The sequence below is a fragment of the Diceros bicornis genome, chromosome 2 (genome assembly GCF_020826845.1).
Source record: "Diceros bicornis minor isolate mBicDic1 chromosome 2, mDicBic1.mat.cur, whole genome shotgun sequence".
NCBI lineage: Eukaryota > Metazoa > Chordata > Mammalia > Perissodactyla > Rhinocerotidae > Diceros > Diceros bicornis.
In genome coordinates, this window is record NC_080741.1 from 92,107,927 (window position 1) to 92,132,529 (window position 24,603).

The window sequence follows — 24,603 nt, forward strand, 5'->3', positions numbered from 1 at the left end:
TCCTTGGTCTTGTTAAGTGCTGAGCTGGCTCTAGCTGAGACCATTCTGTCTGCTCTCTTGAGCACTGGCCTGGGAGTCTAGGGCCCGAGTCCTAGTCCTGGGCCCTCGATGAACTTTCATGCATTCATTCTTTGATTCGTTCTTTCACGCATGCACTAAGGAGGTTGGTGAAACCCCTCCCAGGTGCAGGCCTGTGCTGGGCATGGGACACGTGAAGACCAGTGAGACACCCCTACCTTCAAGACCCATGCTCTAACAAAGAGGTGACTTACATCTAAGGCTCAGCTTACTCATCTGTGAATGGGGATTATAATGTCTGTTTTCTGGACTTGTCAGAGAGATTCAGGTACACTCCACAGTGCAGGATACCTGTGGAATTATGATGATGTTGATGAAGGTGGTGGTGGTGGTGGTGGTGGCGATGGTGGTGGTGGCGGTGGTGGTGGTGATGGTGGTGGTGATGATGGTGGTGGTCGTAGTGGTGATGGTGATGATGGTGGTGGTGATGGTGGTGGTGGTGATGATGGTGGTGGTCGTGGTGATGATGGTGGTGGTGATGATGGGGGTGATGGTGGTGATGATGGTGGTGGTGATGGTGCTGGTGGTGGTGGTGGTGGTGGTGGTGATGGTGGTGATGGTGATGATGGTGATGGTGGTGATGATGGTGGTGGTCGTGGTGATGATGGTGGTGATGGTGGGGGTGATGGTGGTGATGATGGTGCTGGTGCTGGTGGTGGTGGTGGTGGTGATGGTGGTGGTGGTGGTGGTGGTGGTGGTGGTGGTGATGGTGGTGATGATGGTGCTGGTGCTGGTGGTGGTGGTGGTGGTGATGGTGGTGGTGGTGGTGGTGGTGGTGATGGTGCTGGTGGTGGTGGTGGTGGTGGTGCTGGTGGTGCTGGTGGTGGTGGTGCTGGTGGTGGTGGTGCTGGTGGTGGTGTGATGGTGTGCACACATCTGCTCTCATCTGTCTGGTCCAAGTGACATACAGGTCTCACTCGTAAGTCATCATGAGGCCGGTGATTTGACCCCACTCCCAGCCCCCTGCACACGCAGCCCCACAGCCTGTCCAGACCACAGAGGAGGGGTGAAGTGGGAAAGCAGATTGCAGCCCCAGCAAGCGGACCCTGAGCAGTTTTGCTTTGTAAGCTAAATGCTCTTTATTAGCCTGCAGTTAAGTTGTCTTTGTCTGAAGACTAGCTAGAAGTTTTCTTCCTTATTGAGGGGACGTAGAGAAGAGAAGAGGGATGTTAATTAGCCGATCCTCCTTCAAGGCGAGGGTCCATTTTATAACCTGCCTACGAGGCTGTGGGGCTTTGCAGGAGGTGCATCTCAGCTCGGCCTCTTGCTAGCTCTGGCCCGCCATGGTCTCCATTTCCCTGTCCGCACAATGGGCATCAGCATTCCTGTGCCTCAGGTATGCTGGAAGTGCCAAGACAGTGCCGCCATGAAGGCCCCACTGAAGGGGTGGAGGTGCCCCCAGATGAACCTGTCCCCTCACTGTCCTCTCCCTCCTCTTCACAGCGGCGGCTGGCAGGTGCTGCACGTGGGCCACCATGACCCAGACCCGCAGAACTTATGAGACCGAGGGGGCGGGCACTGTTGGAGAAGAAGGCTAGTTGGCTGCTCAGCACCCCCTCCTCTGGTCCTTTGAGTACCACCCCTGGTGGCAAATCCTGGGTGGATCCTGTAGCAATAGTTCCTCACTAAGTGTGCACTCATGGGACCTGAGGAGCTTGTGGAAAAGGCAAATAAAAACAGATTAGATAGATAGATAACAATACACAGATATTCTCTATATAGGTATATAGACCTATAGATATTCTATATAGATATATATTCTAGGTACCTATAAAGAGAGCACATATCTACATACGTAAGTATCTATATATATAGAATATATATACATTATAGCGTTTCAATGTGAAGCATTAGGAAAAAAAAATGCCTAGGCAAGGATTCATTAAAAGGCTTGTAAAGGGGCCAGCCCGGTGGCACAAGCAGTGGAGTGCCCGCGCTCCACGGCGGTGGCCCGGGGTTCGCCAGTTCGGATCCTGGGTGTGCACTGACGCACCGCTTGGCAAGCCATGCTGTGGCAGCATCCTATATAAAGTGGAGGAAGATGGGCATGAATGTTAGCTCAGGGCCAGTCTTCCTCAGCAAAAAAAGAGGAGGATTGGCAGATGTTAGCACAGTGCTGATCTTCCTCACAAAAAAAAAAAAAGCTTGTAAAGACACAAGTGGAAACAGTGGAAATGACACAAATGTCCACCCACTGATGAATGGGTAGATCCAATGTGGCACATCCACACTGCGGAATATTACTGAGCCCCAAAAAAGAATGAAGTGCCGATACACGATACACACTCCTATGTGGATGAAGCTGGAAAACAGTATGTTTGGCGAAGGAAGCCTGTCCCAGGGGCCTGCAAATTGTATGAAATGAATTCCATTCATATGAAATGTCCAGAACAGTGAATGCAACCCGGAGGTGGAAAACAGATTGGTGGCTTCCAGGGGCTGGGAGAGAGGAGGCGTGGGAAATGACTGCTGATAGGTGCAGGGTTTTGGGGCAACAAAATGTTCTGCGACTGGATATTGGTGCTGGTTGCAACAAACCACTGATTATATACTATAAAAAGGCGAATTTCACAGTATGTGAATTCCACATCCATAAAAGTGTCCTGACAGTGCTTGTGAGGCTGGACCCTAATATAGCAGGGCTTCCCTCAAATTGGGAAAAGATTCCCGTGGAGACGAAGAAGCTAACTTTGTCTCTGAGAGGAAACATCTCTGAATTACTCCTCTGCACTATGGAACTAGAGCTCCAGGACTATTTAATTGTTTAAACAGCCAGCAGCATATCAATAAAAAAAGAGAAGATGCCCGGGACCAAGCACTGCCACAGGCTGTCGAGTCCTTCGTACTGAGTGTTCAGTCGTTCAGCCACAGAGCTGGGCCCCGTCTGCTCAGGATTCCTGCCCCTTGAGTGCCAAGGCCCTGGGGGCACGGGAAGTGTCTGGTCCTGCGTCCTCATTTGCCCACATGGGGGTCTACCAGGCTGTCTCCATGCTTTGGTCCAGATGGCTGTGCGTCCTCCTCAGCACCCCATGGTCCAGCCCCCTCACCGTATCCTTGCTCCCATGGGCATGGGACCTCTTCCTGGACACCCCCTTCTCTGCCACCCTGGAATCATGCTGTCTTCTGGGGTAGTCTGCAGGGATGGCCATCTCTCCAGATCCCCCCAAGCCTTCTGTGACTTCTATCATTCCTGCTCCCCCACCTCAGCCCAAAAGATGGTGGCAGGACATAGAGTCCTTCTCAAGGACACAGGAACACCTCATCAATTTCTTCTCCCCCTCCTGTGGAAAATGACAAAAAGAATTGGTCACAAAATGCCTTTCATCCCAGGGTGCTCACCCCCTGCAATGTGATTTTGTGTCCCTCTCATCGGGAGCAAGTAGTCCCTCTCTCTGCCCTTGATACTGGGCATGGTGTGACCTGCTTTGGCCGAGGGAACACTAGCAAACATGATGCACGGAGAGGCTGGAAAGCACTTGCCCGGCTCGCTGTCACCAGCCCACTGTGGGAGGAAGCCAGTTGGCTGGACGAGAGACCCCGGCCCTCCCAGGCTTCTCAGCAGAGGCCCAGACGCGCGGGTGAGGCTATTGTAGATGACCGAATCCCAGCTGGGCCAGCAAAGACCAGAAGAACCATCCAGCCAACCCACGGATCAATGGGAAATAATAAGTTGTATGCCACTGAGTTTTGGGGTGGTTTGTTATGCAGCAAAAGTTAACTGATACACCCTCTCTCTGCCTTCTCCAGCCCAGGAAAACCATTTCCTCTGTTACTGGCTCATCATGCCTCTTTCAAATCTATCAAGAAGCTTCAGGACCCTTAGGGCTTTTGACAGGTGGCATACCAGGCTCCTACAAATTAAAAGCATTGGCTCCTGAAATGAAATAGCCAAGGATCTAACTCCTGTTCACCTGCAGTAACTTCTCTCCATGCAGGACAGATGCCTTATGATTGAGTTCTAATAGGGGAAGAGCTACAGGTCAAAGAGGAGTCAGGATGAACCAAGAATAATTGTCAACCCATCACAATATGGTCTCAGCACGTGTTTACTGAGAGAGTACTAGAGTCCAGACACCTGTACTGGGGACTTAATGATGAGCAAAACAGCCCAGGTCCAGCTCTCACGACCTCACAGTCTGGCCTGGGACTCAGGTACCAATCAAATCATTACACAAACGGTGATTCACTCACTCACTCATTCACTCCTGTGACAACCATTCATGAGCACCTGCTGTGTGCCAGGGCCTCTCGAGCGTGGGAGTGAGCACACAGGGATGCGTCCATCCCCCAGAGGCGGGGGGGAGAGTGCGGCGCAGGGGTGGCAGGTGGGGTAGAGAAGGCTGCCCTGAGCAGGGGCGGCTGAAGCTCAAACCCAAAGGAGGAGATGCAGTTCGCTGGGCAAAACACGGGAGTGGGGTGTGGGCAGTGGAGGAAGGATATTCCAGACAGAGGACACACAAGTGCAAAGGCCCAGCTGTGGCCAGGAGGACCTGAGAGAAGGCCAGAGTGTCAGGACAGAGAACATGGAGGAGCTGTGGCAGGGGTAGGGGACCAGGCCAACTTGAGTGATGTCCTCAGACCCAGTAGGATTCAGGAGGCTCGGAAGGAGGACCAGCCCGGGTGGTCATTGCCCCCATCCCTCCTGGCTCCACAGGCCCACGTATTGAAGGCGCCCTGTCAGCAGCCTGGCTGCCCCCCCCCGAGACTCGCCCCCACCAGGGCATCCTGACCCGCAGCTCCCACACCTCCGCACCTTCCACGTAGCCCCCCTTTCCCTCCCCTCTTGTCGGGAGAGTTATCCTAGAGAGGCGGCTCAGACCCCATCCCTCCGGAGGCTTTCCTTGAGGCTCGACACCCTGCACAAGGCTGTGACACCCCAGCCTATGGACCCTGCATGGCTCGAGGTCCAGTACTGGTCACAGCAGTGGCTCCAGGACGGCCATGTAGGGGTGTGGGACTAGAATCTGGGGGAGCTTTGAGGATGGAGATTCTGGGGTCTGAAGCGCCCAGGCCCTGTTTGCTGCTGTGCATGAGGGACCAGGCAGCGTCGTGGCTCCAGGGTGACTGGTAAAGACGGGCTCTGGCTGGTGTGGGGACTGAGTGCAGCGGCGCACGGGAAGTGTAGCTGGCACACGCCCAATAAACGGATGACGCCGCTGTGGTGATTATCTCTCCGAGTGACTGACAGGGGCCCAGGCGGGTGTGGTGGCTCCTGGGGTTTGTACAGTCACTGAAGATGCAGATACAAAAGATGCAGCCATCTGACACAGGCACAGGGCCAAGGGTCCTGGGGACACAGGGCCCCCCAGAGGTGTGCCACCTGAGTGCAGGCCAGAGCAAAGGGAGGAATGCCAGCCCCCAGTTCACCAGTGCCAAACAGAGAGGTCTAGACCTCGAGCAGGGTCCAAACCCAAGCTCGGTGAGGGGGAGGTGGGCCCAGCCCCGGGGGAGCAGCAGTGGGCAGCAGGGCGGGAGTACCACGCCCAGGCCCCTGATTTCACCCCTTCGTCTGTATCACGGAGCAATGGGCTCGCTGCAAGGCCGTGAGGAGGGCAGCGAGAGGGTGCACGTGGCTCCTGGCACGGGCTCGGGCTCAACGAGGTAGTGGTCACTTCCTGAAGAGCAGGGACTTGGACACAGGCCACAAACAGGTTTCAGAACTTGGTGCTTCAAAGGGACTGGATCTTACTCAGTAGTTTATTTACCAGATAGTCGCTCAGCTCCCACCATGTGACAAGCACGTGTCCTCCTGGGAGGTCAAGGGCTTACCTTCCGTGGAGACCAGAGAGATGTGCCCAGATCCCCTCCTGGAGGGACGTGCTGCTCCAGGTGCCAGGGGTGTCTGCAGACGCCTCAGTGTCACCCCCAGATGCAGACACTGCCCCAGGCCCACCCTCCCCGGGCCCACGCAGGTGCATCGAGGCCTGGCCACCTCCCTAACTCGGGACAGCTCTGGGGGCCGAGCAGGGCGGCGTCCCCCTCTGTCTGCTCCTGTCCTCCCTCCCTGCTGCAGCCTGGGCCGGGCCTCCTGAGGAGCCCCCTGCGTGCTCTGTGGGGGCTCCCGACTGGCCACCCCCACACCTCTACAAGGCCCACAGCAGCAGGTGAAGGGCACGCCCCCACACGGAGGGCTGTGGGGCAAGATCAGAGTGCTGGGGGCCAAGCAACAGGCAAGGCGTGGAGGGGCAGCCAGGACGGGCAGGCGAGGGCCCCTCCGGGAGAAGAGGGTTAAGTTTAGAGGCAGAGGCTGCAGAGGACACAACCGTGCTGTGACACCAGGAGAGAGCTCCAGGGAGAGGGACCCGTGAGTGCCAAGGCCCAAAGCAGCAGGAAGTGGGGATCGGCAGGTGGAGGGGCCTCTGTCCTCAGGAACAAGGGCCAGGGTGCCGGGGCAGCCCCTGGATGGTGTCTGGATGAGTACCTGAAGAGACTTGGGGGTACCTGGAGGGTACTGGAGGGTATCTGGAGGTTACCTGCATGGCTACCTGGAGGGAGCTGGCTACCTGCGTCCTCCCACCTGGGCCAGGGGCTGGAGGGCAGCAGGCCCCCTGGGAGCTCGGGGTGAGTGGATTGGGCCAGGGCACCCTCTGGCTGCCTGATTCTGCTGAGGTGCAGAGGCTGGTCTCCCTGAGCAGCGGGGACGCAGCTGCTCCCAAGTCGCCCAGTCGGCAGTTTCACCAGCAGAAATCCTCCCCTTCGGGCGTGTGCAGCCGAAGCGGCCCTCGGCCTACTTCCTGTGCAGCCGCGTCTACTCTGCTGGCGCTGGGGCTGTGGGGCCGGGACGAGTAATCAAGGACCCTGGGGAGCAGCCAGCGCTCATTAAATCCGGGGGGGAGTGGTGGGGTGCTAGGGACGAACTCCTCCCGCGTCACTGCACTTTCTCCCCAGCCAAACTCTTCCTCGCCGATGACCTCCGAGATCGGCGCGGCTCTCAGAGGCAGGATCATCACCTCGTTTTGCAAGCGCAGAAATGCAGACTTGGGTTCAGTCGTGAGCTGCCCTCCCGGCTCCAGAGCGGTGGCCGAGAGCCGTGCGCGCTCCCACCGCCCGCGGCCCGCGCTCGGGCCTCCTGGGGCTGCACCAGCAACGCCGGGGAGACGCTGCGGAGACCCGCGGAGGGCCAGCCCCGAGGACGCCAGGGACCCCGGAGGGTTCCACCTTTGACCCTGAGACGCTACGAGGTGGTGATTTCCTGCGGAGAAGAGAATCCCTGCCCCTGGCTGCCTGATCGTGCACCGGGGCTGCTGGGGCCCCGGGACGGCCGTCCGCCCTCCGCCTGCGCAGACGCGCCCTGCAGGACCCCGTTCCAAGCGCTCTCCCTGCGAGTGACCGCGATGTGGGTTTTTGCAGCTGTTTTAACCAACAGATGCGGCAGAAGTGAGGTTACGGGCTTCCAAGGCGAGATCATACAGGGCGCTGCAGCCCCTGTCCGCTCCCTGGGCGCCCTGAGCCACCAGATCTGCACCCAGGCCCCGAGGCCACCACGCCGAGAGGAAGCCCAAGCAGCCCAGGCGCAGACACAGGGAGAGGCGGAGAGACCACCCCCAGAGACCAGCCGGCCCCCAGCGGCCCCGCCTCCCCCCAGCCGCTGCTCCTGGTCCCCCTCTGACCGCAACATTGAACCAGAACTGCCCGGATTCCCCAGAGACAAAATGATTGTTGTTGTCTTAAGCCACTAATTTTGGGAGTGTTTTGTCATTGGCAGCAGTAAGCAGAATACCACCATCAAGAGAGAGGGACAGACAGACAAGGAGAATGTAATTCCAGAGTGAAACAGGAGCAAATGCTGAGCAAGAACAGGCGAGAGGTGGCCAAGGGGGAGGGAAGACAGGGCAGGCTCTGCTGGGCCTTAAAGGAGGAGCAGCCTTCTACCAGGGGCTTCCTGGTGAAGGTGCAGGGCGTGCAAAGGCCCGGAGGCAGGAAGGGCCTGACTTGCTATATTTCCAGCAAGTGGCTGGTGTCCCAGGAGTGCGCTCAGAACAGAAGTTCAGGCCTAGGAACTGCCTGTGGTGCACCACAGAAATGGGGAGACCCAAAGAGTTTTGAGCCTGAAATGAGGCCACGGCCACATTTTAGAAAGAGCATTCTGACTGCAGTGTGAAGGGCGGAGAGGAAGAAGCTGAAGGTGTGAGGAAAGCTCTTTTCCAGGCTCCCACCTGGAAGCAAGGGGAGGTCTTCAGTAACTTCCAGCACTGTGCTGCCGTGACTGATTCAGGCAACAACCAAAGACAGTTAGAGGGAGCCATGTGTGTGCAAGGCCACGGCAGGTGACGCCTCTGTGTGGCCGCCCCCAGGCTCCTGCTGCGAGGTGGTGACTGCGCATCCCTGTAGCTGTTGTGGGGAGAACAGAGAGGCGACACTGAGGAGGGGCCAAAGTAGGGCATGGGCTGGGACCCAGGCCTATGAAGGCCCTCTGGGGGCCGCACCCCAAGGCTGCTGGGTGCCCACAGCCGCCCGTGCGGCAGATGCCCTCACCCCTGGCATGTCGAGGAGGAGCAGATCCCTGAGGACGCCTCCGGGCCCCTCGGTGCAGGGAGCAGGATGGGGGGTTGCCAGGGAGACGACGTGGGGTGGCCGCTGTGGCAGCAGCATCCTCTGTCACCCTCGGTGCGGGTGGCTCCGATGGGGCCCACTGCGGAGCGGGTACCTTGAGAGGGGGCGCCGGTCAGTGAGTGATCGGGCACTGCCCTAGGCCGGGCCAGACGGGTCAGCGCTGAGACTCTGCTCAGAACTCCTGGGAAGGAGGCCCCCCTTCTGGCGGCACCACCACCCCAGTGAGATGGAAACGCGCTGATTGCGGCCATTTGCCGCTGCTCTGGGGAGTTGTCACAGACTGACCGTTTGTGTCCCCAAGATTCATATGTGGAGATCCTAACCCCCAGTGGAATGAATGACATTAGGAGACAGGCCTTCGGGGAGTAACTAGGTTATGAGAGTGGAGCCGGCACGATGGGATTAGCTGTTCTAAGAAGAGACACGAGGACTTGCTCCTCCCCCTGCTCTCTGCCACCTGAGCACACAGTGAGAAGAGGGCCCTCACCAGCCACCAGATCAGCCAGCACCTTGATCTTGAACTTCCCAGCCTCCAGAACTGTGAGAAATAAATGTTTCTCGTTTAAGCCACCCAGTCTATGGTATTTTTGTTATGGCAACCTGAACTATGACAAATATTTTTCTGAGCAATGCAGAGGAAAGCAGAGAAACAGAGAAAAGAGAGAGAGCTGATGACGTCATTGGAGCACCTGGATCCAGCCACGCCTGAAGTCTACATTGGACTTTTTAGCTTTATGAGCCAATAAATTTCTTTCCTTGCTTAAACCAGTCTGTGTGAGTTTTTATTACTTGCAAACAAAAGGCGAGAAGAGCAATTACACCTGTAATGAGATGGAAAATCTTTTCATCTCCAGAATTTCTCTTGGGGATGGCACTGTCTTTATTTGGAAGAAATATTTTTAAAAGCATTGCTGCTTGAAGAGTCGAGTCCCAAGGACCTGGTTGTGGGGAAAATGCTTTACTTGAGAAAAAGAGACGTTCTCCTGACTTCACCAAGGGAGACTGTGCCTTGGTGTGGACCCTGCCCAGGGCCTCACCCTGCCGCACCCACCCTGTGAGCAAATGCGAGTTTGCACACACAACAGACTGAGCTAAGGTGGGACGGCCACAGCGATGCCCCTCGACAGCAAGGCCGCAGTGGGAGTCGGCCCTCGGTGGGTGGCGTGGGTGGGGAAGGGCGTCCTTGGAATCGGGGGCGTGCGCACGGCCTTCCCCAGCCGCCCTCGCAGCAGCTCGGGCTCTGCGTGTGGCTCTGCTGCGGCCCCGCCCTCGTGTGTGATTCCAGACGCAGAGGAAGCAGAGGCCCCGGGGCTCCGCTTGTGCTGCAGCAGGAAGCCCGGTGTCGCCGTGCCCGTGCTCCCAGCAAACGCAGGACCTCTCCTGTGTCCCTCGTCTCCCACTGCTGTGGCCGGGCTCTGCGGGGGTGGGGAGGCTGCGGGGGGCCTCGGGGGCCTGGGCTCTGGTGGCAGCCAGAGGGTTCTGAGAGCCACCCTCCAGATGCGGCGTCCGGACCCCACCCTCTGCAGGGTCCCTCCCGCGGTGAGCACGGCCCTGCTGAGGGTCACTCCTGGAGGTCGGCAGAGCCGCGCCTCCTGCCTGGCCCGCAGGTTCACGGTCACTCAGTCATCTGTGCAAAGTCCTTTCTGCCTAGACAGTGAAGGGGGCCGCGACCTTGACGGGGAGAGGCTGATCCTCCGGGAGACACGACGACGGCGGGTTGGGAGAGGGTGGCCTTGGGCTGGAGCAGTTGAAAGGTTTTGGGGTTGCTTGCCCTTCAGCACCCGGTCCCCTGAGACCTGGTTCCCCTGGACACACCCAGCCCCCACTGCCGGGCGCCTCTCGGCGAGGGCAGACAGTGCCGGCGCCCTAGGCAGGAGGGGAGCCTCTGCTGGGCTGTTTCCTCTCTGCCTGGAGGAGGCGGGCAGCAGCCTCACGGGAAGATCCAGCGGTAGGTGCTCCTGCCAGCCCTTCTCGCCCTCGGCTCCCGCAGCCGGCCTGCAGCCTGGGGCCAGCCTAAGCGGCCACCCTGGCTCAGAGGGCAGGAGGTCACAGACAGCTGGCTGGCGTTCCATCCGCACATCGGGGGCTGAGTCACTGTGGAAAGGCGTGGCTCCACCGCTGGAAATGCAGACAGCAGTGGGGGAAAGCCAAGAGACGGATGAGACCACAGGCTCCCCAGCGGGGCCCAAACCTCTAATCAAATCGACGGAAGTTTACTCGATGTAGGCAGACGGTTTCCACACAACGTGGCACTTCCTGCGTGCCAGGCTCAGAGCTGGGTGTTGTACAGACAGCGAATCCATGTAAGGCCCTATGAATTCATGAATTCATGCGACGGCCCTATGAGCACAGTTTTTACCCCCATTTACAGATGAGGAGGCTGAGGCACAGGGAGGTAAGATATCGTACCCAGGTCACACAGGTTGGGGGACGGGGAGAGCCAGGATTTGAGCCTCTGCTGTTGTGCAGCAGAGGAGCCCCAGCCCTCAGGGTGGGCACAGAGAGATTCCGGAGGAGGGGGGCTGGGCCGCCCGGCGGGAAGGCCCGGGGAAGCGAGCCAAGGTTAACCAGATGGCTGAGGGGTGCAGAGGGCTGGGGGCGGGGACGCAGGTGGACCCTGATTACCCAGCCTGGGCGGAGCTGTGAGTGCACACCCGCAGGGGGCACAGGGCACAGGGGGATTGCCCCCTTCCTAAAGCTGGGAAATGTGCAGAATATGGGGCAAGTGCTCCTTTCACCACGTGCACACACGCAGGTGCACACGCACAGGCACATTCACACACACATAGGCACGTGTGTGCTTCCGCACATGCACATGTACACACGCGCACGCGTGTGCACGCACACAGGCAACAATATACATGCACACACGCATGCACATGCATACACACACACTTTGCCAATTCCTAAACAAAAACTTTTTTTCCCCAAAGTACATACACAACAGTGGGACAGAACCCGTATCACGGCTGGTGAGACGACGAGCTGGTGCACCTTTCTGGAAAGCAATTTGGCGGTACGCAGCAATGGCCTGAGCATAGTCAGAACTTTTGACCCTGCAATTCCACTTTTAGGGTCTGTCTTAAGGAAGCAGTCTGAAATATGAGAGCTCTGTGCACAGAGATGCCCACGGCAGATCCTTCGTGGCAGTGAGGGACTGGAGACAATCCCAGTGTGCAGCGACAAACACGACTGTAAACTGTGGCACGTCCATGTGAGGGACGAGTGTGCAGTCACTAAAAAGATGTGAGAAAGAGCTTTTCATCACATGAAAAAGTGTTGGGAAGAAAAGACAGGTGACAACGCTGAGGTCATATGCAGCATGTTCCCAACCGCACGGGAAAGGGTCCGGAAGAAAAAGGGGACAGACAACATCGTTCACAGAGACTGCCTCAGGGTCGAGTGGGACCACTTCATTTACTGCTGGGGTTTGTACTTTTTGGTGATTTCCAAGGTTTGTACTGTAGGATCCCAAAAAGGAAACCCCAACTCCAGTCTCGGGAAGGCGCGGACCCACAGACACAGAAGACCGAGCTTGATGCAAACGCAAGAGGTTTATTAAGCGGAGCTCCGGGTCGACACGTATCTCTCGCAGGAGACAGAGGAGTCGACCCCGGACCTTAAAGGGCAAATTCTTATATAGGGTTTGGGAGCACAAAGCGGGAAAAGGTTGGCGCAGTCTTACATGATTGGCTAATTTAAAACATTTAAACAGTTACATTTTATGGCGCGAATTGCTACGGCGCGAAGCGATTATCAGGTTACACACACGCGTCCCCATCTGGACCCCCTCCACCCCGACCCTCCCAAACTTATCCCTCTGGAGCACTCTCTTGTTCTCAGTTCTTCCCCGAACAGTTTAGGGTGGGTCTTTCATGCATAGAGTCAGTCAGGATCGATAAACGTTCCCCCTTATACCAGGAATCCTTAGGGCGTGGAGGTGCCTGTCTCTAAGGTAGTAACTTTTTAATTTTTAATATAATTTTTACTTCCTTCAGTACAATGACCAGTCATTTCCTGACCAGTGAGGAAAATAAAAATAAAGGGAGGAAAAGCTCTTCCTGTCTTCAGCGCCCAAGTCTCCCTTTCTCTCCACCCCCGACGGAGGCGAGAGGCCAGGAGGCTCGCCTCCAGGAGCAGCTGGGGTGGTGGTCTCAGCAGGCCCCTTGCACTCAGCTCCACAGAGTGACAGGACAGACAGACTGGGACCAACAGGCATGAATGCAGACTCCTAACTTCGGCCTCCAAACTCCGTTGTGTAAATATAGGATGAGGAAGACTTGGCCTGAAAAAAATATCATATAAAACTGTTCAGGGGCTTTACCCAGCCACAAGCTGACCATAAAACCAACACTGAGACAGAGTTGCCTTTGCATCTTAGGTCACATCACAAGAGGCATAGTGACCAGATAGAAGGAGGTGGCAGTTACAGGGTTAAGTTGCATCACAAGAGGCATAGTGACCAGATAGAGGGAGGTGACAGTTACAGGCAGGCCACATTTGGAATTCAGATTACAACTTTCAGCCCCCCAAGATTCTCTGTCAGCCCACCCCTTCCCCACTCTGGGGACCACAGCCATATTTACAGAGGGTCTGGGAGTTTCCTCCCCACCTGGTAGCAGAGAAATGGAAGGGGTAAACAGAGACGAAGAGAAGAGCTGGCCAGAAGCCAGGAAACTTGTTCCCGCCACACCAACTGAGCTAATTCTGCAGTGTTTGTGTTTCTGGGCCCTTGTTTCCCTTTGTCTGTCTGACTCCTGATGGAACGTTCACCGCTGCTTTTGTGCGGCCCCAAACCCAGTCCTCGCTGATGATGTACATGAATGTGTGTCTGATGGATGTTTTCCAGAGCCCTTTGTTGCCTCAATTAAGGGATAATGAGCAAGAATTGTTTCTATTTGTAAAACAGCCCAGTCATTTCCCACTTCCCAATTGGTGGGACAATGTGTCTTAATTAAGCACAAAGACTTGTCACTTCATCTACTGTCGGGATCCCCGAGAGGCGGTGATGGAGGTGCAGGGAAGGGAAGGGAGGCCCAGGAAGCCTTGGGTAGGCCCGGAGGGGCTGAGAAGCACAGCGGGCAGCTCCTACGCGGCAGAGGCCAGGCCGGAGGGGCTGTGGGGCCATCCACGTCTGGTTACCAGTCCCTAGAGGAGGAGGGGAGGGCTGCCCTGCCCTGGGTACCAGAGCCCTGGCCTTGCCGGCCAGGCCGGCGCTCTCCCTCACAGCCGTGCAGGTCACGTGTTCCTAAGAGCATGGTGTCTGGAAACAGGCCGCCTGGGTTTGATCCTGACTCCACACTCACTAGCTGTGTGTCCCGGGCGAAGCACACAAGTCCCCTGGAAGATGCAAGTGAGTAAAATGACCGGCCCCACCTCCTACGGTGAGTGGGCAGCTTCGATGAGCCAAGCACAGACAGTGCTCAGACCAGTGCCCGGCGCCAGGTGAGCGCCTGGTAAATGTGGGCGGGGACACTTGTCCTGAGAACAGCAGCCTGGTTTTCCTCCGGGACCTCCTCCCCATCCTCAGTTGTTGCAGAGTTCTGAAGAGTCGCCGACTTGCGCTGCGCCACTCCTCATCCGTCAGAAGAGCTGGGCTTGCCGAGGGGCCCCCGCCAGGCCCTTCCTGGTGGCAGGCTGGCAGCACAGAGTGGCAGGACATTCCCAGAAGGGATGCGTGGGAACATGGCTCGCTCCTCTTGGAGTCAGCTGCACTGACGGTACCGCAGGTCACCTGTGGGTGAGCAGCCCCACACGGGAGGTAGTGCCCAAGGGGCAGGAGTGCCAGCCCATCAGAGGGCCCTGGGCCAGGCCTCGGCTAGCTGCGGGAGAGTGGGGGGGTGGTCTGGGATCGGGGAACACCCAAGAGCTCACGGCAATGGCTCTTTCTCCCCTGTGTGGAAGAACTTCAACAGTTTCACAACCGGTACAGCCATCCTGGTGCCTGGCCACATGCCCGATGGAGCCCACAGCTACCCCAAAACCCTGCTGCTGCAGGGAAGGCGGTTTCCCAAAGCCGAGCGAGCCTGGGCACGGTGACGCCCGTCGGCGGAGGCAGGGAGCCAGGACACACAGTAATGTGCATCCCCAACAGCTCTCGACCCTCCAGAGCCCCATCCACCGTGCGGGAGAAGACCACAGGAGGGCTTTTCACTTGCGGTGGGAATTCTCTGAACCCGAGGGCTCGCCCTGGGGTGGGGCTCACACCGGCCAGACCTGCGTCTTGGCCCTTGGCTCTAGGGTTGATACCAAACCCAAACCCGGCAGCGCCGCCTTTAAATAAAAGGTGTGTCCTTCCTCCCAAGGCCTGAGATGAGCTTTGTAAGCGCACTGTGTCACTGCGTCCTCACCACAGCCCTGGGGGCAGCATTACTGTCACTGTCGGTCTAAAGACACAACCACTGCAGCTCAGAGGACCCTGCCCGGGGTCACCAGGAAGTGTGGAGGCAGGATTCGAACCCAAGACTGTTCAACCTCACCACCAGCGGGCTGAACCACTGTGCTGTCCTGTCGTTGCTAAAAATCTCCGGCCTCCATGCCACGGTCTCCGCCAGGCTCAGGCCTCCTCTCTGATGGAGCTGGTGCGGGAGCCTCCTGGCTCGTCTCCCGGCTTCCACTGTGTCTGAAACCAGCAAAAAGTTGGCCATAGATGGTTAAGTAGCTAGAGACTCAGCACTAAAGTTTTTTCCCTTTTTGCAATTACTGGCTATAGCTTTTAGCTCTTTACCTGCCCATTGTTAACTGTGCTGTGTAGGCAATATGCTATCTGACTCCCATTAGATTCCTATAGATAACATCTCCTTGAAGCCTGGGTCGCCATGGTAATGGATGTTTGAGCTGTTTTTCAGGAATTAGAACCCCTTGTCCACTTCAGGCCAGTGAGACCACACACTCATCACCTGGGTGCACGCAGATGTCCGATAAGTGACCTTTTGATGTCAAGAAGCTTAAAACTCCACCCTCCAGTCATGCCAACACCGCCATTTTGTGAACATGCATCCTGTGAAGAGGCGTGAAGTCTGACTATGCCTGCGCAGATCACAGTTACCTCACCTCTCCTCACCTCCAATTGCCTATCTCCACATAGACCAGCTTGCGCCCTTCCAGATAAATATCCCTAGTCCCTGTTTTCGGGGAAGTGGATTTGCGACTCATTCTCCCGCCTCCTCACGTGGTTGCCCTGTGATTAAACCCTCTCTCTCTGCAACCTTGTCATCTTGGTGGTTGGCTTTCTGGGCGGTGGGCAAAACCAACCTGGTTCGGTGACGTGTCCAGCCTGCCTCACCCCACCTGTCAGATGAGTTTAGGGTGAAAGAGGCTTATCAGGGATCAACGCTGTGACAAGAGGGGAAGGGAGCAGGACTGAACACCGGGAGAAGAGGAACTGCAGCGGGAAACTGAGGAAGTCGGCCAGCCCAGAGGGTTGGGAGCCAGTACTACCCATCACAGTGTCCCCAGGGGGTGGGAACGGGGGGCCCTTATCCCCCACATCCCTCAGGAAGGGTGTGGCCGCAGGTGAGGCCTCTCTGCAGCTGAGCTGGAGGCCATCTGCTGACTGCACACTTGCAGCTGGGGCACAGGGGGAGCCGGGCGCCGCACCTCCCTTTGATGGCTCCCCATGAGGCAGAATCCAGCTGAGCATCTACGCCAGCCCTCACAGCCCATGGCATCTGACCTCTCATCCTCTTAGCCTGGCCGGTCCCTGCCCTCTGCTTCCAGCGCCCTCTGGTCCTCTGACCACACTCCGTCGCCAGCAGCTTCCCCAACGAGCCCCGGGTTCCCCCGCACAGTCTCCTCTGCCATGGGCCAGCTCCCACTCCCTGGCAGGCCTCCTCCAGGGCACCTCCGTGACCACCAGCCCTGCTAGGTTATGGGAGCCACTTCCGAACCACATTCATTTCTCTCCCGCCCAGAGTGAGATGAAGCCTGACCCACCGCTCTGGCCCCTGTGCCCAGCCTGGGGCCCGGCGCCGAGCAGCTGGGGCCCACCAGCTGTGAGAAAGATGACTGGGGCAATCAGAGAGTCAGATCCAGCGCCCCAGAGGGCCGAGCCCTTAAAGAGGTGAGTGAAGGGGCGGGCATGAGCAACGGCACTGCCCAGGCTGCGGCCCACCTAAGGGGGCAGCCCCTGCCCTGCTCCAGCCAGCTCCTGTAGGTGGAGACATGGGCACAGCATGGCCAGATCACCCCATTTTTCAAGAGAATTCAGAAACCTAGGTTTCTATGTCAGAGACCTTGATTTTCTTAAATGTTGGCATCTACTTTCAAGTCAATGGGAACACTGGGTTGTCGGGCCTAGACCAAGAATATTGGCTGGCTCCCCCAGGCCCCGACCGAGTGGATGCCTGGGTGAATTCCTCCATACCTTCAGCCACTGAGCACAGCCTTACCGAGCCTTGACCAGCCAAGAGCCCCAGCCTCGAGAAGCTCACATGTAGGGGGGATGGATGGTAAACAACAGCCTTCATAAATGAGCGCTTTGGAATAAATAGAGCAGGAGAGGGCGGAGGGGGCACCCCAGGGGCTTAGAATTGGGCCTAATTGAGAAGGCGACGTTGGAGCAAGCGAACCATGCAGGTTTGGGGACGAGCCTGAGGGGTGGGGCACGCAGGGCACAGGACTGTGAGGACCGTGGGCTCCATTCCGAGTGAGGTGGGTGTCACAGGGAGGTTCTGAGGAAGGGAGAGGCCTGCTTTGCTTACGCTGTACAGGGCCGCTCAGCTGCTTAGGTAAGAGCAGCTGGGGTGGGGGAGGCTGGGGGGCTGTAGCAGTCGTCCAGTGGGGCGGGGAGGATGGCCACGAACTGCAACTGAAGCAACTGGCCTGAGCAACTGGAGCAGGGCCCTGCGTCCACCGTGGGGGTGCTGCGGGGAGAACAGCTCCTGGAGGCAAAGGGAGCATGTGCACAAGCCGGGTGCGTCTGGAGCCTGGGAGCACCCTGGGAGCTGTCCAGCATGCCGCAGGGGCAGGAGGCTGGTCCCCGGGAGGCCCAGGCTGGACCTTCTGCTGACCAAGGGGTGACTACAGTTGCAAGAGAATCGCTTTCAAAAGGCAGGAGGCAGACCAGTCCCAAGGGAGGACAGTGACTAGTGAGCTCACTCAGGTGGTGGGGGCGGAGGGCGCCCACAGGGGCCCGCGGCCAAAGGGATCGGGTGGAAATGGGCTGCGACTGTCCCGATGACGAAGAGGAGGGAGCCAGGCAGGAATGAGGGAGTGTCCTCCACCGCCCCCACCAGAACCCAGCTGGAGAAAGGATCTGAAAACCGCGCCTGGGATGGGAGAGGGGTCTGCCGGGGACCTATGTGCTCCCATCATGGGTGTGACAGGTGCAGAGGGCCCGGGTTGCCATGGCGACGGAGATTCTGCAGGAGCGGTGGGTCAGTGGGGCAGGGGTGGGGCCTCAGGGTCCAGCAGCTGGGCACTGGGTTAATGAACCCTGCCTCAGCCCGGGGTCTCTAGGACACTGTGGGTGCTGCAGGCTTTGCAAAGGCAGCCGCACTGGGGACTAGTTTGTGGCTCTGTTTCCCAGCAGGGCTGGTGAGCAGTTTGCAGCAATCCTCTGCCACCGTGCTTCTGGATGCTGGCCCCCAGTGACCCAAGGACCCCTGGGAAAGTCATTTTGCCTCTCTAGCCTGCCCGTCCGGAAAAGGTGGGGATAGACTCAATGTGACTCTCCCCCAGTCTCTCTCCAAGCTTGCCTGAGAGCGGGGTCACACTCTTACCCCAACCCCACCAGTTCCTCTTCCCTCCCACCCTGCCTGGCAACCCCCACCCCTCCTGCTGTTCAGACAACCTGTCTCAGTGGTACTGCCCCTTCATTTCTGGGGACAGGTGTCTCCACCCCTCTTTACAGACCATTTCAATGCCTGTGAAAGGTGGCCTCAGGACATTCCCAGACCGGGGGAGGGGGACAAAGGAAAGCCAACTTCCCAGAAGTCAGTCCGCCTGGCTGCCGCCCTCCAGCGCCGGCAGCTCCCTCATCTTGCTCTTGCCTCTGTCGTCTCCTCCCCTCCCTGGCTCACCTCCTTCCCCTCGGCCTCCCCCAGAGCAGGACAGGCCTTGCAGCTGGCAGCCCGGGCCAGGTGGAGCCCAGACGTCCTCGCTGCTCCTCAGAGCCCACAGCCACAGAGACGATCTGTCACCACTTTGAGTATCCAGTGGCCAAGGAAGAGAAGGGCAGTGCTAGGACATTTCACACAGGGTCTTGTCTCATTTGGTCCCCACAATAATGTGTCCACGAGGGTATACTATTCCCGTTAAAGAGAGGGGAACACCTGAGGCTCACAGAGACGCTGGACCACCTCCATGACCATCAGAGCCACACAGCGAAGGGGTGAGGGAGCCAGGTGAGCGTGCAAAGGGGTAGTGTCCTCTCAGTCCCATTGTGGGCTTTCTCTCCCAACCCTTAGGCCTTGCAAACCCCTAGTCTTCTTCCTGTTCATCTCTGTCTGCAGTGTAACTCAAAGCTAACAGAGCCAGGGCATGGCCTCAATTAGGTGTGGAAAATCACTGCGCTCTGACCCCAGGCTGAACCTGGACTGTGCCTGGCCATGAGGATGTTGGATACTCTGTCTGAGGTTTGCCTTCTTGCTCTCAGACCCCTTCCCTCCCCCTCGCCCCACTAGGCATCACAGGGTCTACATTTCCCAGGCTCCCTTGCCCTTGGCTTCCTGGTGGGTTCATCCAATGGGAGGCACTGATGAAGGCTGGGGACGGGAGGAGAACAGCCAGCATGTTTCTCCTGCTCTCAGTCGGCTGTGGGCAGCATCTCTGGCAATGATGTGTTTCCTCCATAGCCATCACGTGGAAGGATATCAGATCGGGTGTGGGCTGTGGCTACCTCAAGATGACACTGCGAGGCAGAGACATGCCTTCTACTCCTTGCCCCTCCCCCGATGGAGATGGCTGGGTGGTCATCTTCACCCGTGGTCCGCACTGCCACTAGGCAGCCCCCACTATGGCTCCAGATCCCACCAGGTGCCCTGGCTTCAGGGCTGTGGCAACAACTGTCTTCTCTCTTTGGGATGGCAGTAGCTAATCTCTGGCTTGCTTGATTTGCCAGCCGCTGTGTGGCGTCTTCGCAATTCCATCACTTCTGTAACCAGGTCCCTGTATTAAGTTCCCTCTGTTCAGAAGACCTAGGGAGTTTCTGTTCCGGCGGAAGGATCCTGACTGATACATTATAGACACCTCCCCTCCTTGAAGAAATAAGGACCCAACCATCTCCATCAAGGGAGGGGCAAGGGGTAGAAGGCGTGTCTCTGCCCTGCAGTGTCATCGTGAGGCAGCCACAGCCCACACCCGATCTGACATCCTTCCACGTGAAAGACGACGGTGACGCTCTTGGCGGCTGCCTTTGTGGGCTCTTGTCTGGGTAAAGGTGGGTAAAGGGCTGGTGGGTGCTCGGGCAGCACAGGGCACTCAGCCCTCACGCCCAAGCCCTCATGCCGTCGTCCTCATCGTTCTCAGCCCAGGCTGCCTGGGCACAGAGGTGGGGCCATAAGCAGGGACCACACACCTCTACGGCCTTACTCACCCGGGGCCATCCAGTCAGACTTCTGGGGAAGCTCAGCAAGGTTCTGGCCGTCCTCAGGAAAAGGTGGTGACTGGCACAGGAGTGAGATCCAGAGAGAGCTCTGAGAAGGCAGCAAAGTCTAGAGGGGGCCTTGGAAACTCTGCTCATCTTGTCCCCTCAAGATGACAATGGCACTTCCCTGACGAACTTGCTGCCTGGGCAGTACGGCAAAAGAAGGGAGACTGCCAAAGAAGTGGAGGACCTGAGATTGCAGAGAGACCTCAAAGAGGTCTTGGAGGCCAGCTTGCCACCAGTGAGGGAGCCAGCCACGCGAGCCTAAGATGGCTGACCAACTATAGTGACAGGGCTCCCTACCTCCCAGGTCGCCCCATGCCACACTAAGCAGCTCTCATGTTCGAGGAAGGAATTACGTCCCTGAGAAAATGTACATGTGGGAAACAGTGGCAAATGGAAATCAAGACCACCTTATCGTTAGAACTCTCACAGCCCTGGCCAAATATGGTCCCAAGGGCCTTTCTCCCTCCTGCTGCCTAGACACAGAGCAGCTGGCTCCCTGGGACCGTCTCATGCACTGCCCTTCCTCTGCAGCTGGCCCCACCCTGTCACACTGCCATGGTGTCTGGATCAAAGATGAGCACACTGCCCAAGCCAGCCTCATCCAAAACCTTCACAGAGCTGTTCCCCTCGGAGGTGAGGAAGTCCAGCCTCCAACCTCTGTGTCCACTTTCCCAAAGATGCAGACAGCTCACAGGCTCCCTGCTCCAGCCCCATACCTGTGATCTTTGGAACCAATCCAGTATTATCTGCAGTGTTTCCAGAACAAGTGATGCTGTGACTCTGGGAAAGGCCAGGAGAGAGAAGACAGACAAGAGAGAAAATAGCTTCACGGTTTTATTTTCACCAGGAAACCATCATTCTTTGCTGGTTATTCAGAGACCATGACCCAACTGGAAAAATTCTCTCCTCATATAAGTTACAGTCCTTTGGCTGTAAGCAACAGAAACAGAAATCACAACTAGAAGGAAATATGAGGAGGATCTCTAGGGTAGATCCATTGCCTACATCCTCAGAAAGGCCTGGAGCCACGGGAGAGTGGACACTAAGGCCATAAGAAGTGGCAGGCAGTCTTCAGTGTGTGTCCCTGGAAGCTTCCGCTCCACCCCACTTCCACGCGCATCAGTCTGGAAAACAGCAACCACTCTGGGTCTTTCAAATAGATGGCATTTAATACAGGGGATTGGTTATGCAGCTGGTGGAGCATGAGAAGCCACACAACCCAGAGCTGAGCCCAGTGGAAGCTGCCCCCACTCCTGCGACTAGAGAGGTGACGACAAGAGGAGGGGCTGGGGCTGCCCAGCAAACTAGAGCCCCAGCCAAAGCACCTGGCAGGAGCCTCCAGGTGGAGGCAGGGCCACTGCAGGAGACCGCACAGCCAGAGGGAGGCTCTGCCTCTCCTCCTGGAATGCGTCCCTCAGCGCAGAGCAGAGCAGGAGACTGGCGCACCCAGCACATGTTGCTCCTAAATACTCAGCAGAGGCTACAGCTGGCCGGCTGCAATCTTGAGTCCCCACTGGAGACAGAGGAGCAGGAGGTTGATTGAGGCCCCCCACGGCCGACTCCTCCCCAAAGGGAAATCAGGAACTGTTACCAAAGTAGGAAAAAGTGATGCAAAGTAGGCGAAAAAGACCCGCATTGCCTGAATCCACGAGGAAGTCACCTGGGGAGCATCCGTCTCGTGGGTAAAATCTGCCCGTGTGCACTCCTTTCTCAGAGAAACGAGGGCTTCCTGGGGCCCCTTCTCCCCTCAGAGCCCTTCTGCCTAACTCTCGGGTGTCCTTACAAGGCGGTGCTGTTGGTAGTTTTCAGAAAGACTCAAGGAAACTGATTTGAACGCCAGCTCCACCACCGGCGAGAAGCTCCACACCCCTGTGCTGCAGGCTCCCCTCTGTGAAATAGGGTAAAAACACGCTGACCTGCCTTCCAGAGCTCAGGGTGGAAAGGGGGGAAAGAGTAACGCTGTACACAAGGAAGCTGACAACACGCCCTCAGCTGCACCAGCAGTGATAAGTCGTGTTGACAGCTGCACCGTGATAGGGTGTGATGGGACAAGAAAGGTACTTCACCTCTGTGGTCTTCCTCCCAAAACCCACAACTCCAGTCTCATCAAACAAACCTCAACTGAGGGACATCCTACAATATACCTGACCAGCGCTCCTCAAAACTGTCAAGGTCGTCAGACACAGGGACAGTCTGGGAGACTGTCCCAACCCAGGGGAGCCTGAGGAGACGGGACAACTACATGTCACGTGGGGCCTGAATGGGGTCCTGGGATGGAAAAAGGACATTAGGTGGAAACTGAGGAGATGTGGATCAACTGAGGACCGTAGTTAATAACAGTGTGTCAGCACCGGTTCACTCGCTGTGACAAATGCACCACACTGACGGCACACGCTGACAGTGGGGACACTAGGGGGGGACGTGGAACTCTCCGCACTGCCTTTGCAGCCCTTCTCTAATCTAAAGCTATTCCAAAACAAACATGTTATTTAAAAAATACAATAAAAACAATGTCTACTTCATAACCTCGCAGGATAGCTGTGACAGTAGCTGAGTTGTCACGCGTGAGGTGTCCCTGTCAGCAACTGGACTAACGAGCTCGGGGAGGAGAGCTCTTGATAAGTGGCCCTGCAGTGCGGCCCAGCTGGACTCTACTCCTCGCGAGCAGGAGCCCCTCCAGCGTGACAGACACTGGCGGGCCTGGCCTGGCCCAGGTCTGCCCCGGCCCCAGTCCTGCACCTCTCCACTTGCCAACAGCCCCGGAGGACCCCAAGGCATCTTGTTCTGGGCTGTGGGGCTGCTGTCCCGGCCCACAGTCAGGACGGCCGTGGGCCTGTGGGTTCTGGATCTCCTCCTCCACAGCCCACCCCACCCATTCGTCCTGGCTGGAGAATCACCCTCCCCCCGTGGGTGTCCCAAGAACTTCTCGAGAGCGGGGACCACCACTCTCCGCCGTGAGCTCTCTCCTCAGCCCCGGTCGAGGCCCTGGGGTCCCATCTCCTCTCTTGTCCCTCCCTCCTCACGGGCAGGCCCAGCTGCGCAGTGAGGCCTTTAACCTGCTTATCTGGCCCACACACAGGGCAAAAACTCTGCTGGAAGAGTTGTCACCCTGCCCTTTCCTGTCCTTTTCCATTATGGCCTGGACAGTAGCATTCCTAACCTCCTCCGTCCCCCGCTGCAGGACGCCCAGCAGTTGGTGGGTCCCAGGGCTAGCGAAGGTACCTACCCTCAGAATAAACCCAGCTGGCCTCCGTCCCCATAGGGCCATTCCCCCGCAGCCGACACCGAGGCCAGGCCTGGAGCTGCTCACTGTGGTCCTGCGCGACTCCCCTTTACAGCCTTTCAAATCCCCTAATTTCATAAATCTCCCTGACATCGTGTCACCTCTGGGCACAGACCTTACCTGTTCCCCCCCGAAATCTCTGTGTCACCTTGAGATTCACACGTTAATGCCCACGTGTGGTATCGCCAATGGTCTGGGACACCCCCGCCCCTCCACCCACATTTGTCTGAAGCCCCATCAGCCCTCGAGAGTCCCCAAGGGGTTGTCCTCCCACAGCTTTCCCTGGCTCCCGGCTGAGACGCTGGAGCTTCCTGGATTCTGGCCCCTCTGAGGGACTCATTCCCGGCCCCTGTCTGCAGTCACCCCCTCTCCTCCCCTGTGAGTGTCCTTGGGCCCCTGTCACCTCCACCAGGGAGAACAGTGGCTAATACCTATTGATTGTTGGTCTGTGCCGGGTCCTGTGCAGCGGGGTGATCCCCACACGGGCATCCAAGGTAGGGACGAACAGTACTCCCCTTTCTCACAGGTGAGGACACAGGCACAGAGAGGCTAAGTGGTTTGCCGTACGATTTTTCCACAGCCAGTACGTGGCAGAGAGAATTTGAATCCAAACACTCTGCTTTGAGCTCCCACCTTTAACCCCTACCCTGTATGACCAAACGTATAAATCTGGGTAGTCCAGAACATTCCAAGGTGGCATGACTTACTTGCTCTCCTGGGGGGTAGGGGCAGAGGGTGTTGACAGAGGAGGGGCTGCCCACTTCCACCCCAGCACACACTGTGGGCTCCGCCAGCAACTACTGCACGCTGGCGTGGGAGGGGTGTTCTGACCACATTTATTACCTCCCTGGGGCCAGGAGTGACGAGACAACAGGCAAGGTGACAGCCAGTCATAACGCCATTACCTCATCTGAGGTGTTCTGTAACTGAAACATTAAACTGCAAGTGAGCATAATTCTAGGCTGAGAGCGACTTCGCACAGGAATCGTGCAAGCGCTGTGTGTTCTCTTTCCCTGTTGCAATCTGCATAGCTCATCTTCTGAAATAAGCTCATGACTAAAGAACAAGGTGCTGCTCTGAGAAGGGAAAAGATATC